Source organism: Lipotes vexillifer, unplaced genomic scaffold (genome assembly GCF_000442215.2).
Source record: "Lipotes vexillifer unplaced genomic scaffold, Lipotes_vexillifer_v1.1 scaffold2018, whole genome shotgun sequence".
Classification (NCBI taxonomy): Eukaryota; Metazoa; Chordata; class Mammalia; order Artiodactyla; family Lipotidae; genus Lipotes; species Lipotes vexillifer.
The window spans coordinates 392,664-406,060 of NW_006787240.1; positions in this window are offsets into that span (position 1 = coordinate 392,664).

Sequence of the window (13,397 nt, forward strand, 5' to 3'; positions counted from 1 at the left end):
GGGGACTAGTGCCTGTGTTGTGGTGTATGAATGAGCCTAGATCTTGTCTCTCTAGTGGGCAGGTCCACGTCTGGTGGTGTGTTTTGGGGTGTCTGTGGACTTATTATGATTTTAGGCAGCCTCTCTGCTAGTGGGTGGGGTTGTGTTCCTGTTTTGCTATATGGTTGGCATAGGTTGTCCAGCACTGTAGCTTGCTGGTCGTTGAGTGAAGCTGGGTGCTGGTGTTGAGATGGAGATCTCTGGGAGATTTTCGCCGTTTGATATTATGTGGGGCTGGGAGGTCTCTTCTTGACGAGTGTTCTGAAGTTGGCTCTCCCACCTCAGAGGCAGAGTCCTGACTCCTGGCTGGAGCAGCAAGAGCCTTTCATCCACTCGGCTCAGAATAAAAGGGAGAGAAAGTAGAGAGAATTAGTAGAAGTAGGAGGAAATAGGAAAGAAAGAAAGAAAGCAAGAAAGAGAGGAGGGAAGGAAGGAAGGAGGGAAGGAAGAAAGAAAGAAAGAAGAAAAGAAAGGAAGAAGGCAAGAAGGAAAGAAAGGAGGGAGGGAGGGAGGAGGGAAGGAAGGTAGGAATGAGGGAAGGAAGGAAAAAATACAGAAAGAAAGAAGATACAGTAAAATAAAATAAAGTATAATAAAGTTATTGAATTAAAAAAATAATTATTTAGAGAAAAAAAAAAAGGGACGGATAGAACCTTAGGACAAATGGTGGAAGCAAAGTTATAGAGACAAAATCTTACATAGAAGCATACACATATACCCTCACAAAAAGAGGTAAAGTGGAAAAAATCATAAAACTTGCTCTCCAAGTCCACCTCCTCAATTTGGGACGATTCGTTGTCTCAAAAAGGGAAGGAAGGAAGGAAAGATAGAAAGAAGGTAAAGTATAATAGAGTTCTTTAAATTAAAATTAATTATTAAGAAAAAAAAAAAAAAAAAAAACCAGTGGACGGATAGAACGCTTGGACAAATGGTGGAAGCAAACCTATACAGACAAGATCTCACACAGAAGCATACACATGCACATTCACAAAAAGAGGAAAAGGGGAAAAATCATAGATCTTGCTCTAGAAGTCCGACTCCGCAATTTGGGATGATTCGCTGTCTATTCATGTATTCCACAGAGGCAGGGTACATCAAGTTGATTGTGTAGCTTTAATCCGCTGTTTCTGAGGCTGCTGGGAGAGATTTCCCTTTTTCTTCTTTGTTCTCACAGCTCACAGGGGCTCAGCTTTCGATTTGGCCCTGCCTCTGCATGTAGGTCACTGGAGGGCGTCTGTTTTTTGCTCAGGCAGGACGGGGTTAAAGGAGCCACTGACTCGGGGGCTCTGGAACACTCTGGCCGGGGGGAGGGAGGGGCACGGAGTGCGGGGCAGGCCTGCGGTGGCAGAGGCCGGCGTGACGTTGCACCAGCCTGAGGCCCGCCGTGTGTTCTCCCTGAGAAATTGTCCCTGGATCCCGGGAACCTGGCAGTGGCGGGCTGCACAGGCTCCCCGGAAGAGGGGGGGGGATAGGGACCTGTGCTCGCACACAGGCCCCTTGGTGGCGGCAGCAGCAGCCTTAGCGTCTCCCGCCCGTCTCTGGTTTCCGTGCTTTTAGCCGCGGCTCGCGCCCGTTTCTGGAGTTCCTTTAGGCAGCGCTCTTAAAACCCCTCTCCTCACGCACCAGGAAACACAGAGGCAAGAAAAAGTCTCTTGCCTCCTCAGCAGGTGCAGACTTTTCCCCAGACTCCCTCCCGGCTAGCCGTGGCGCACTAACCCCTTCGGGCTATGTTCAAACTGCCAACCCCAGTCCTCTCCCTGAGCTCCGACTGAAACCGAAACCGAGCCTCAGCTCGACGCCCCGCCCACCCCGGAGGGTGAGCACACAAGCCTCTCGGGCTGGTGAGTGCCGGTCGGCACCGATCCTCTGTGCGGGAATCTCTCCGCTTTGCCCTCCGCACCCCTGTTGCTGTGCTGTCCTCCGCGGCTCCGAAGCTCCCCGCTCCGCCTCCCGCAGTCTCTGCCCGCGAAGGGGCTTCCTAGTGTGTGGAGACCTTTCCTCCTTCACAGCTCCCTCCCACTGGTGCAGGTGCCGTCCCTATTCTTTTGTCTCTGTTTTTAATTAATTTTTTCTTTTGCCCTACCCAGATACGTGGGGAGTTTCTTGCCTTTTGGGAGGTCTGAGGTCTTCTGCCAGCATTCAGTAGGTGTTGTGTAGGAGTTGTTCCACATGTAGATGTATTTCTGGTGTATTTGTGGGGAGGAAGGTGATCTCCATGTCTTACTCCTCCGCCATCTTTCCACCCGAGCGATCATATGGTTTTTATTCTTCAGTTTGTTAATATGGTGTATCACATTGATTGATTTCATATATTGAGGAATCCTTGCATCCCTGGGATAAATCCCACTTGATCATGGCATATTCTCCTTTTAATGTATTGCTGTATTCAGTTTGCTAATATTTTGTTGAGGATTTTTGTGTCTATATTGGTGTGTAATTTTCTTTTTTTTGTGATATCTTTGTCTGGTTTTGGTATCAAGCTGATGGTGGCCTCATAGAATGAGCTTAGGAGTGTTCCTTCCTCGAAATTTTTTGGAAGAGTTTGAGAAGGATGGGTGTTAGCTCTTCTTTAAATGTTTGATGGAATTCTCCTGTGAATCCATCAGATCCTGGACTTTTCTTTGTTGGAAGATTTTTAATTGAAGTTTTAATTTCATTACTTGTGACTGGTCTATTCATATTTTCTATTTCCTCCTGGTTCAGTCTTGGAAGGTTGCACCTTTCTAAGAATTTGTCCATTTTTTCTAGGTTATCCATTTATTGGCATATAGTTGCTTGTAGTAGTCTCTTATGATCCTTTGTATTTCTGCAGTATCAGTTGTAGCTTCTCCTTTTTCATTTTTTATTTTATTGATTCAAGCCCACTCTAATTTTCTTGATGAGTCTAGTTAAAGATTTATCAATTTTGTTTATCTTCTCAAAGAACCAACTTTTAGTTTTATTGATCTTTTCTATTCCTTTCTTCATTTTTATTTCATTTATTTCTGGTCTCATCTTTTTTATTTCTTTCCTTCTACTAACTTTGAGTTTTGTTTGTTCTTCTTTCTCTAGTTGCTTTAAGTGTAAGGTTAGATTGTTTATTTGAGATTTTTCTTGTTCCTTGTGGTGAGATTGAATTGCTCTAAACTTTCCTCTTAGAACTGCTTTTGCTGTGTCCCATAGGTTTTGGGTCATCTTGTTTTTGTTGTCATTGTTTCTATGCATTTTAAAATTTCCTCTCTGATTTCTTCAGTGATCTCTTGGTTATTTATTAGTGAATTGTTTAGCTTCCATGTGTTGTGTTTCTTAAAGTTTTCTTTTTTTTTTTTCCTGTAATTGATTTCTAATCTCATAGTGTTGTGGTCAGAAAAAATGTTTGATATGATTTCCATTTTCTTAAATTTACCAAGGCTTGATTTTGTGACCCAGGATCTGATCTATTCTGGAGAATATTTCATGTGCAATTGAGAAGAAAGTGTAATCTGCCACTTTGGGGTGGAATGTTCTGTAAATATCAGTTAAGTGTATCTGATCTATTTTGTCATTCAAAGCTTGTGTTTCCTTATTAATTTTTTGTGTGGATGATCTACCCATTGGTGTAAGTGGAGTGTTAAATTTCCCCACAATTACTGTGTTACTGTTGATTTCCCCTTTTATGGCTGTTAGTATTTACATTATGTATTGAGGTGCTTTTATGTTGGGTGCATAAATATTTATATTTGTTATATATTCTTTTTGGATTGATCCCTTAATCATTAATTAGTGTCCTTCCTGTCTCTTGCAACAGTCTTTATTTTAAAATCTAGATTATCTGATATGGGTATTGCTACTCCAGGTTTCTTTTCACCATTTTGATGGAATATCTTTTTCCATCCCCTCACTTGCAGTCTGTATGTGTCCCTAGGTCTGTAGTGGGTCTCTTGTAGACAGAATATACATGGATTTCGTTTTGTATCCATTCAGCCAGTCTGTGGCTTTTGGTTGAAGCATTTAATCAATTTACTTTCAATGTAATTAACAATATGTTTATTCCTGTTACCATTCTCTTGTTTTTTTTTTTTTTTTTTTTTTACATTCTCTTTATTTGTGTATACTTGCTGGGGGACTTCCTCAACTTCATTTTATAACCCTTTATATAATTAATTTTTTTAAATTTTTGCTTTAAAAAAATTTTTTTTTAATTCCTCTTGCTCATTTTAATTCCCTGAATGTTCCTACTTACAGGAACACATATGTGCATGTATAAATATACTGTTTTTGTTTGATTGTCTCTTATCTCTCAAGATATTAATTTTAGTTTATTCTATTTTTTATGTTTTTTCTTCTCCCTACACATTCTCCATGTTCTCCAAGTAGCTTTTTATCTGTTTGTTTTGGTCTTTTTTTTTCTTTTTTTTAATGTCAAATGCATCCTTCTAATGCCTAATGATATTTAACAGTAGGGCACTGGCTTCTCCAGCTGTGCAGGACAGTGCCAAAAAGACCCACTTCTTTCTTGCCTCATCCATAACACTGAGATGTGCTGCATGAGGGGGGAGTGGGAAACAGCTAGGAGAACAGCAACTGAGGCTCTCAGAGGGCATTAAAGGGATGTAGGTCCTACAAATGCATCACAGACTCTATTAGGAAGTCTGTCCATGAGCTGCTGTGCATGTCTCACCTGAGGATCCCATCAACTGGTCCCCGGTTGGCACCTCCAATGCTCTGTGCACCTGATCCACACACACTCCCACCTCGTGGCCAGCTCCCCACACACAACCCCAATGCAGCAAGAGTAAACCTATGCAGGCTGCTAGTGTGCACATGAAGAAAACTGGTCCACCTCTACAGTATTAACGATAAACCACATAGACTCACACATTCAGCACTACTCTAGGGAAAGTAAGCAAACAGGAGGTTGCTAGCACCCAGCACAGCTTTGCAGGATCAAGAGAAGTCATACAAGCTTAAGAATTCCACCAGAAGAGGGAACAAGAAGTATGAAACAGGTATTTCCATAGAAAAGGTTTGAGAAACATACACAAGTCAATGTGATACATCATGTTAATAGAATAAAATACAAAAATCACATGACCCCTCAATAGATGCAGAAAAAGCATTTGAAAAATTCAACATCCTTTCATGATAAAAACTCTCAACAAACTGTATACATACCTCATAATAAAGGCCTCAACATAATAAAGGCCATATGTGACAAGCCCACAGCTAAAATCATATGAATAGTGAAAAGCTGAAATATTTTCCTTTAAGATCAGGAACAAGACAAGGGTATCCAGCCTCAACAGTCCTATTCAACACAGTACTAAAAGTCCTAACTGAGCAATTCAGCAAAAAAAAAAAAAAAAAGAAAGCAAAGCTGGAAAAGGCCTTGGTGGTGGGGGTAGGTGGGAGGGAAGCATGGCTTAGGCTAAGGACCTGTGCAGCTGGAAAAGAACTTTGTATGGGGGTCGGGGTTTAGGCTCAGGACCCACATGGCTGGAGGAGGCCCTAGTGGGTGGGGGATTTGCTGGCCATGTTCCCCTCAGATCCCCCAATCCCTCAAAGGTCTCTCTCTGTCCCCACTGATTCCCTCAGCATGACTGGGCCCTTCTGAGTGTCGAAACCCCTTCCCCTGATGCCCCTCGGGACACCAGTCCCATCCCACCTCCACTTTCCATACACCCACTTGCACCCCGTGTCCTACCCAGTCATGCAGAGATTCTTCCTATCCCTTAGATGTCTGAGGTCCTCCACCAGCACTTGGTAGGTGCCCCACTTGTGAGAAGACATGAACTCTGCATCCTTCTACTCCACCATCTTGACTCTGCCCCCACTATTAAGTATTAAAATAGAACTAGTGTGCCTGATGAACTGAGACTTTTAATTTTATTTTATTTGAAATAATTTGTTACAATTTAGATATTAAAAGTAAAATATGAAAATACTAAATATAAATAAATTAAACGTGAATAGATGTGAATAGCTACTATATTGGAAAGTGTATTTCTAGATGCTCTCAGAGTTGAGCACTGCCATTTGAACTTTAGCACTTTTATTTGTTTACACGTTTATAATCAGGCTTGACCATGTGAAGCCTAAATATTAAAATGGTCTCCAATTCTATTAATTAAAACTTCCAAATAATTTAAATTTTGAAAAACAGTAAGAGTTTTCAGGCATCATGAAGCTATCACAAATAAGAATGCCTTACCAAAAAGTGCCAATGCATAGTAGCAAGTATTCAGGTTACAATAGTTTTTTAATTTCTATTAAAATAGCATTAGTTCCCAAATTAAATTGGTATCAGTAAGTTGAATTATATGAACTTTTTATATTTATTATTTAATTTGTATATTTGTTTTGTACATGTGTATGAGAGTTATAAGTAAGAGGAGTTTATCTAGCTTTATGGTGCACCTATTTTAATAAATGTAATTTATTTTTTATTACTTTAAAAGAATTTTTAAAAACTATTAATTTATTTATTTTTGGCTGTGTTGGGTCTTTGTTGCTGCACATGGGCTTTCTCTAGTTACGGTGAGCAGGAGCTACTCTTCATTGAGGTGTGTGCAGTCTCCTCATTGTGGTGGCTTCTCTTGTTGTGGAGCATGGGCCTTAGAGCCCAGGCTCAGTAGTTGTGGTGCATGGGCTTAGTTGTTATGTGGCATTTGAGATCTTCCCAGACCAGGGTTCAAATATGTCTCCCCTGCATTGGCAGGCAGATTCTTAACCACTGCACCACCAGGGAAGCTCAATAAATATAATTTAAATAGTCTATCAATACTGAAGACACCATTTTTTTTCCTGAAAATGTATCATTAATTGCTTAAATTTTAGAAACACCAGTATGGAAAGTTACCTCTGGTCAGTATGTCAAGCATTATGCAAATAAGTTTATGTATGTTCCTACTTTATTCCCACAAACACCCTATGAGGTAAATACAACTATGATCACAATTTTATAGCTTTGGAAGAAAAAGCTTACAACTTTAGCAACCTATTTGAAATCTTATAATTAATAAATGGTGGATTCAACATATAAATCCATATAACTTTTACTCCAGAATAACATATCTGATGTGTTAGGCAGAATAATGTCTTCCTCAAAAGGTGTCCCCTTCTTATTCTCTGAAACCTGTGACTATGTTACCTTACATGGTAGTTTGCAGATCTGATTAAGTTGGGGATTTTAAAATGGATCCTGGATTAGATAGTAGGCCCAATGTAAACACAAAGGTTTTTATAAAAAGGAGGGAGGAAAGTCACAGTGAGACAAGGAAAGGTGATAAATTGAAGTAAAGTTCAGAGGGATGTAAGAAAGGAACAACAAGCCAAGTAACTCAGGTGGACTCTAGAAACTGGAAAAGTCAAGGGAATGGATTCTTTCCTAAAGTCCCCAGAAAGAATGAAATCCTGCTGACACCTTGATTTTAGCCCTGTGAAACCCATCTTAAACTTCTAAACTTCAAAATTGTAGGATAATTCGTTTATGTTGTCCTAAACCATTGTTTGTGGTAATTTATTTCAGCAGCATTAGGAAATCAATACAACAAGCTTATTTAAACAATGCCTGTAGAGAAAAGCATCCTTAATAGCTTAGGGTATTTTCATGCCCCTCAGCCCAACCACTTCCTTCCAGTGGCAATAAAGGAGAATTCCATTCAAACACATTTATGCTAAAAGAACTTCTGATAAATGTATTCTTCTCTCTCTCATTACATTTTCAATGATGGTTGATGGCCAATTAATTAATAGGTTATTAACTAATATTAAATTATTATACTGTATGTACCCTTGAAAGCACTTAGTTTAACCATCCCACAATCTGGCTCAACATCCACTTAAGTTTCTATTAGACATTGGAACAAAATTAAATAAACACATTTGGTCTGGACAACCTAATATTTTTTAAAAAGAAGTGTTTTCAGAATTAAACACTGATGATATTTGTTTCTCTCCTTTACTAACACTGGAAATTCTTGTCATTTTCCACAAATTAATCAGTTTTACTTTGCAAAGCAGAGACTACAAAGTTCTGGGGTGGAAAGTGGAAGAAGCTAAAGAGAAGGGGTAGATTACTGTATTTAAAAAATATGCTTTGTGAAAATGCTAAAAAATGGCAAAACCTGCTGATAGAAGGTACTATATTGGGCAAAGCTGTCATTCAGAATGAAGGAGAGATAGTCTTTTTCAGACAGTCAAAAGCAGAGGGAGTTCATCAACACTAGACCAGTCTTACAAGAAATGCTAAAGGGAGTTCTTCAAGTTGAAATGAAAGGACACTAATTAATAACATGAAAACATATGAAAATATAATCTCATGGGTAATGGCAAGTATATAGTCAAATTCAGGATACTCTAATATAATGGTGGCACACAAATTACAAATAACTCTAGTATAAAACTTAAGACAAAAGTGTTAAAATTACTATAGATGCAATACTTTTTAAATTTAATGTTTTTTTATGTTATTGAAGTTATTATCAGTTTAACACAAAGTGTTATAGCTATCAGATATTTTATGTAAGTCTCAAGGTTGCCATGAGAAAAACCCTCTAGTAGTTACAGAAAGATAAAGAGAAAGAAATCAAAGCATACCACTACAAAAAATCATCAAATCACAAAAGATAGCATGAAAGGAAAATATGGGAAAAGGAACTACTATAAAACACGCAGAAAACGATTAATAAAATGGCAACAGTAAGTCCTTACCTATCAAAAATTACTTTAACTATAAATGAATTAAATTCTCCAGCCATAAAACATAGAGTGGGTGAATGTATCAAAAAACAGACAAACAAGAAACAAGACCCAACAATATGCTGCCTACAGGGGCATAGAGTATGGTGCTGGCATAAAAACAAGCATAGAGACCAATGGAACAGAATCAAGAGCCCAGTAATAAATCCACACGTCTATGGTCACCTGATTTTTGACAAGGTTATCAAGAACACACAGTGGATAGTCCCTTTAATATGTGGTGTTGAGAAAAATCGATATCCACAAGCAGAAGAATTAAATTTGACCCTTATGTTACATCATACACAAAAATAAACTCAAAATGGATTAAAGTCTTAAATCTAATACAAGAAACTGTAAAACTATTGGAAGACAACATAAGAAAAGACTTGTTGATATTGGTATGGACCAAAAGCACAGGCAACAAAAGCAAAAATAAATGGGATTGCATCAAAGTAAAAATCTTCAAGGTGAATGAAGAGTATTGTTGAAGTATTGAAGGTAACTTACAGAATGGGAAGAAATATTTAAAAACCATTTATCTAATAAGGAACAGGTTAATATCAAAATGTATAAGGAACTCAAACAACTTAATAGAAAAAAAACAAAATCAAACAGACAAAAACTTGATTAAAAATAGGTTAAGGACCAAATAGGTATTTCTCAAAAGAAGACATACACATGGTCAGCAGGTGTATTAAAAAGGTTCTCAACATCACTTATCATGAGGGAGAAGCAAATCAAGACCACAATGAGATATCACCTCATACTTGTTAGAATGGTTATTATCAAAAAGAGAAAAGAAAACAAGTGTTGGTGAGAATGTGGAGAAAAGGAAACGCTTGTTGGCACAAATGTAAAATTGTGCAGCTATTATGGAAAACAATATAGAGGTTTCTCAAAAAGTTAGAGGTAGAAAAATCATATGATCCAGCAATCCCATTTCTTGGTATATACTCAAAAGAAATAAAATAGGTATTTTGACGAGATATCTGCACCCCCATGTTCATTTTAGAATTATTCACAATACCAAGATATGAAAACAACCTATATGTTTGTTGACAGGCGAATGGATAAAGAAGATGTGAGATACACACACACACACAATGGGATAAAATGCAGCCTTTAAAAAGAAGGAAATCTTACCATGTGTGATACCGTGGATAAAACTGGAAGATATTATGTTATGTGAAATAAGCCAAACACAGAAATTCAAATCTTGCCTGATAACACATATGTGGAATCTTAAAAAGTTGAATTCATAAAAGTAGAGAGTAGAATGTTAGAGCCAGGGGTTGGGAGGGTGGAGAAAATGGAGAGATGTTGGTCAAAGGGTTCAAAGTTTCATTTATGCAGGATGAATAATTTCTAGGGATCTAATGTACTAGGTTAATAGTAGAGTGGTCCCAAAATATCTGCAGGGGGATTGATTCCAGGATCCCCAGATAACAAAATCCATGGATGCTCAAGTTCTTTATATAAAATAGCAAAGTACCATGGGCTCTCTGTATTCATGAGTTATGCATATGGGGATATGGAGGGCCAACTTTGTTGTATTCTATACTTGAAATTTGCTGAGAAAATTGATCTTAAATGTTCTTGCCACACACAAACACAAGAAATCATAACTTTGCTAGGTGATGGAGGTGATGCTAATTAGCTTGACTGTGGTAATAATTTCACAATGTTGTATGTTTATATCAAAATCTCATGTTGCACACCTTAAATATATCCAATAACAATTATTCATACCACTCATAGGTTGCTGTAGAATTTTAATGTTGATATAAGTACCATGGATAATGACTCAATTATATATATGAAATGGTTAAAAAAAAAAAAAACATTTTGGGCTTCCTTGGTGACGCAGTGGTTGAGAGTCCGCCTGCCGATGCAGGGGACACGGGTCCGTGACCCGGTCCGGGAAGATCCCACATGCCGCGGAGCTGCTAGGCCCGTGAGCCATGGCCGCTGAGCCTGCGTGTCCGGAGCCTGTGCTCCGCAATGGGAGACGCCACAACAGTGAGAGACCCGCGTACCGCAAAAAAAAACCCAACAACACAACATTTAATACCCCCAAAGTAATGCTCTGTGCATCAAACATGCTAATTCATGTTTTATTGGGGGTGGGGAAGTGACATTTTCTGTCACATATATTTATCGATAGTTCAGCAAATGGTGTAATCACGCTATTTGTCTCATGATGGTGCTATTTTCTGTTTTTTAAGGATCAGGAGAGAAAAAGATAGGTGACTGTCTTTTCACAGACTCCAAATTTTAATTTGTCTCTAAGGTATAAGTTTTAAGAAAAGAAAAGAAATCTGGATTTATAAATTGTAAGTATAAATACATATATAATCAAAACTATCTTTATTTGAATGTATTCAAATAGTCAGGGAAATAATAGAACTTATATATATGAAAATCCCAAATTTACAAAGCTGAAGAGTATGGGTTTGATATTTACATAAAACCTGCACAGATTGGTACAGCAGCTATAGATGATCATCTTACAACTGGAAAAATTCGGGCTAGAAAGTTCAACATATAAAGTGATGCAGATGGTAAAGTGGAAAATCTATGAGTTGAACCTAGTTCTTGGCATTTCCTTCACCAAGATTGGTTTTTTGATTCATTAGTGAGTGAGTCTGTAAATGAAGTAAGTGCTCCCAACACCAAGGTCATTAGAATCATCCATCTGGAGAATAGCTGACTTTATTAGAGAACTTTGGGTAGAATATTAAGGAAGGTTAGGGAAGGAAACTAGCATTTATTGTGCTGGAACTTAGAGGTCATAAATATAAATATTGTTGGCATATAGATTAGTTTACTCATTAGATTGTTATTTCCATCATTAAATATTTTTCATATTTGAACTTTCTATATAACTTGTAACTAGCCATTCATTTTTATGTTTTGGAGTCCTTTCTGGCTACTGGTGACAGATGAATTGTCTAATATAATGCTTTGTGATGGGTGCTAGGCATTTGCATACTCTCTGATTTAATCTTTATAATACTCTGAGTTACATATTATTTTTCCACAAGAATCCAAGACTCAGAGATCAAATACTTTGCCTAAGTTTATATTAAGTGGCCAAAAAGTTCGTTCAGGTTTTCCATAAGCTGGAAATGCCTGAACGAACTTTTTGGCCAACACCAAACAACAAAGAGGTGGTCCAATCACAGCTATTGTTTCTGCCATCATATTGCCTACCACTAAATTTTAATTGCATTGCAGACCTTCCTTGATGGCAGATCCCTGAAGATTGAGTAAAAGATCCCTTGGAGAGGGCATATATTATTTAGTTTCTGTAAAAGTCCCCTTTCTAAATGATAGCTAGTGGCTGATGTGAATGATCTCTCCATGTGATAAGAGGTGGTAATAGCAGAATGTTTTAAGGGAGAACGACTGAAGTCCCAGGGAAACTTTGACCAAAGCCATCACAGTGGGCAAAGGAAGGACCTAAAGTGACCCTGGTAGAGGTGACTCCAGAGCCAGTCAATGAAGTCAAGAAGCCGCTACAAACAAAACAGTGGATCCTGGTTAAACTGTCTCAAGCACTACTGACATACGGGAATTTGAAAAGAGAGTTTTGTTCCTGAGGAAGTTTCACATTACAGCATGATTCTCAACGTGACATTGATAGGAGATTGAGACACAGTATTCCTGAAACCAGTTTCTTGAGATATGTTCCAGATACTGTGGGAGGCATCTCATTTACTTGATACACTTGATTCCCAAAAGTAGCATACATGGATTCTTATTTCTGTACATCACTTGAAAGTAAAGGCCACAGTCACATAAAGTGAAGGATAGTTGTCTATTTTGTTCTTTGATGAATTTTGATCATATAGAACAGCTTCTGTCACTTTGTAGACTCTCAGTAAATATTTGTTGAATGAATGAATCAGCAAATCCCTGTATGTGGGTAGGTTTGAGTATCACAAACTTGTCAGTGCATTTGTTTAACACATGAATGTAGGCACCTACTTTTAACACAAATTGAAAAGGTTTTATAAATAATCTAGTCTAACTTTATTTTATAAACAAAAATTAGGTCCAGAGAGAAGACATAGTTTAACCAAGGTTATGCAGAAGCCAGAAATCTAGGCAAAAATTGAAAAAAAGAATTCTCAACTCCCAAATAGGTGTTTCCCCCCTTTTTTCTTTCTTTCTTTTCTTCTTCTTCTTCTCCTCCTCCTCCTCCACCTCCCCCTCCTCCTCCTCCTCCTCTTCCTCCTCCTCCTCCTCCTCCTCCTTCTTCTTCTTCCTCATCTTCATCTTCTTCTCCTCCTCCTCCTCCTCCTCCTTCTCCTTCTCCTTCTCCTTCTCCTTCTACTTCTCCCCTTCCTTTATATCTATGACAAAACTTGACAACATCTATAAATTGTTTAAAGGAGATTTCTAGAAAAGAGGCAGAAACTAGTTCTTGTATAAACGTTTAAAACTCAAGCCAAACTGGGGTTGTACTTTTTTCCCCCTAACGCTTAGGCTCAATGACTGATAGTTTACCTTATGTCTCTATACTTCTTCACTTGAATGTTACATCTTATATATGGGAATGGCATGCAATTATACATGCTTATGCTTATCATTTCCTATTTGTAAAGGAGTAGTACAAGGTAGATTGCCTTGATTTCTGAAATGAAATCTGGATT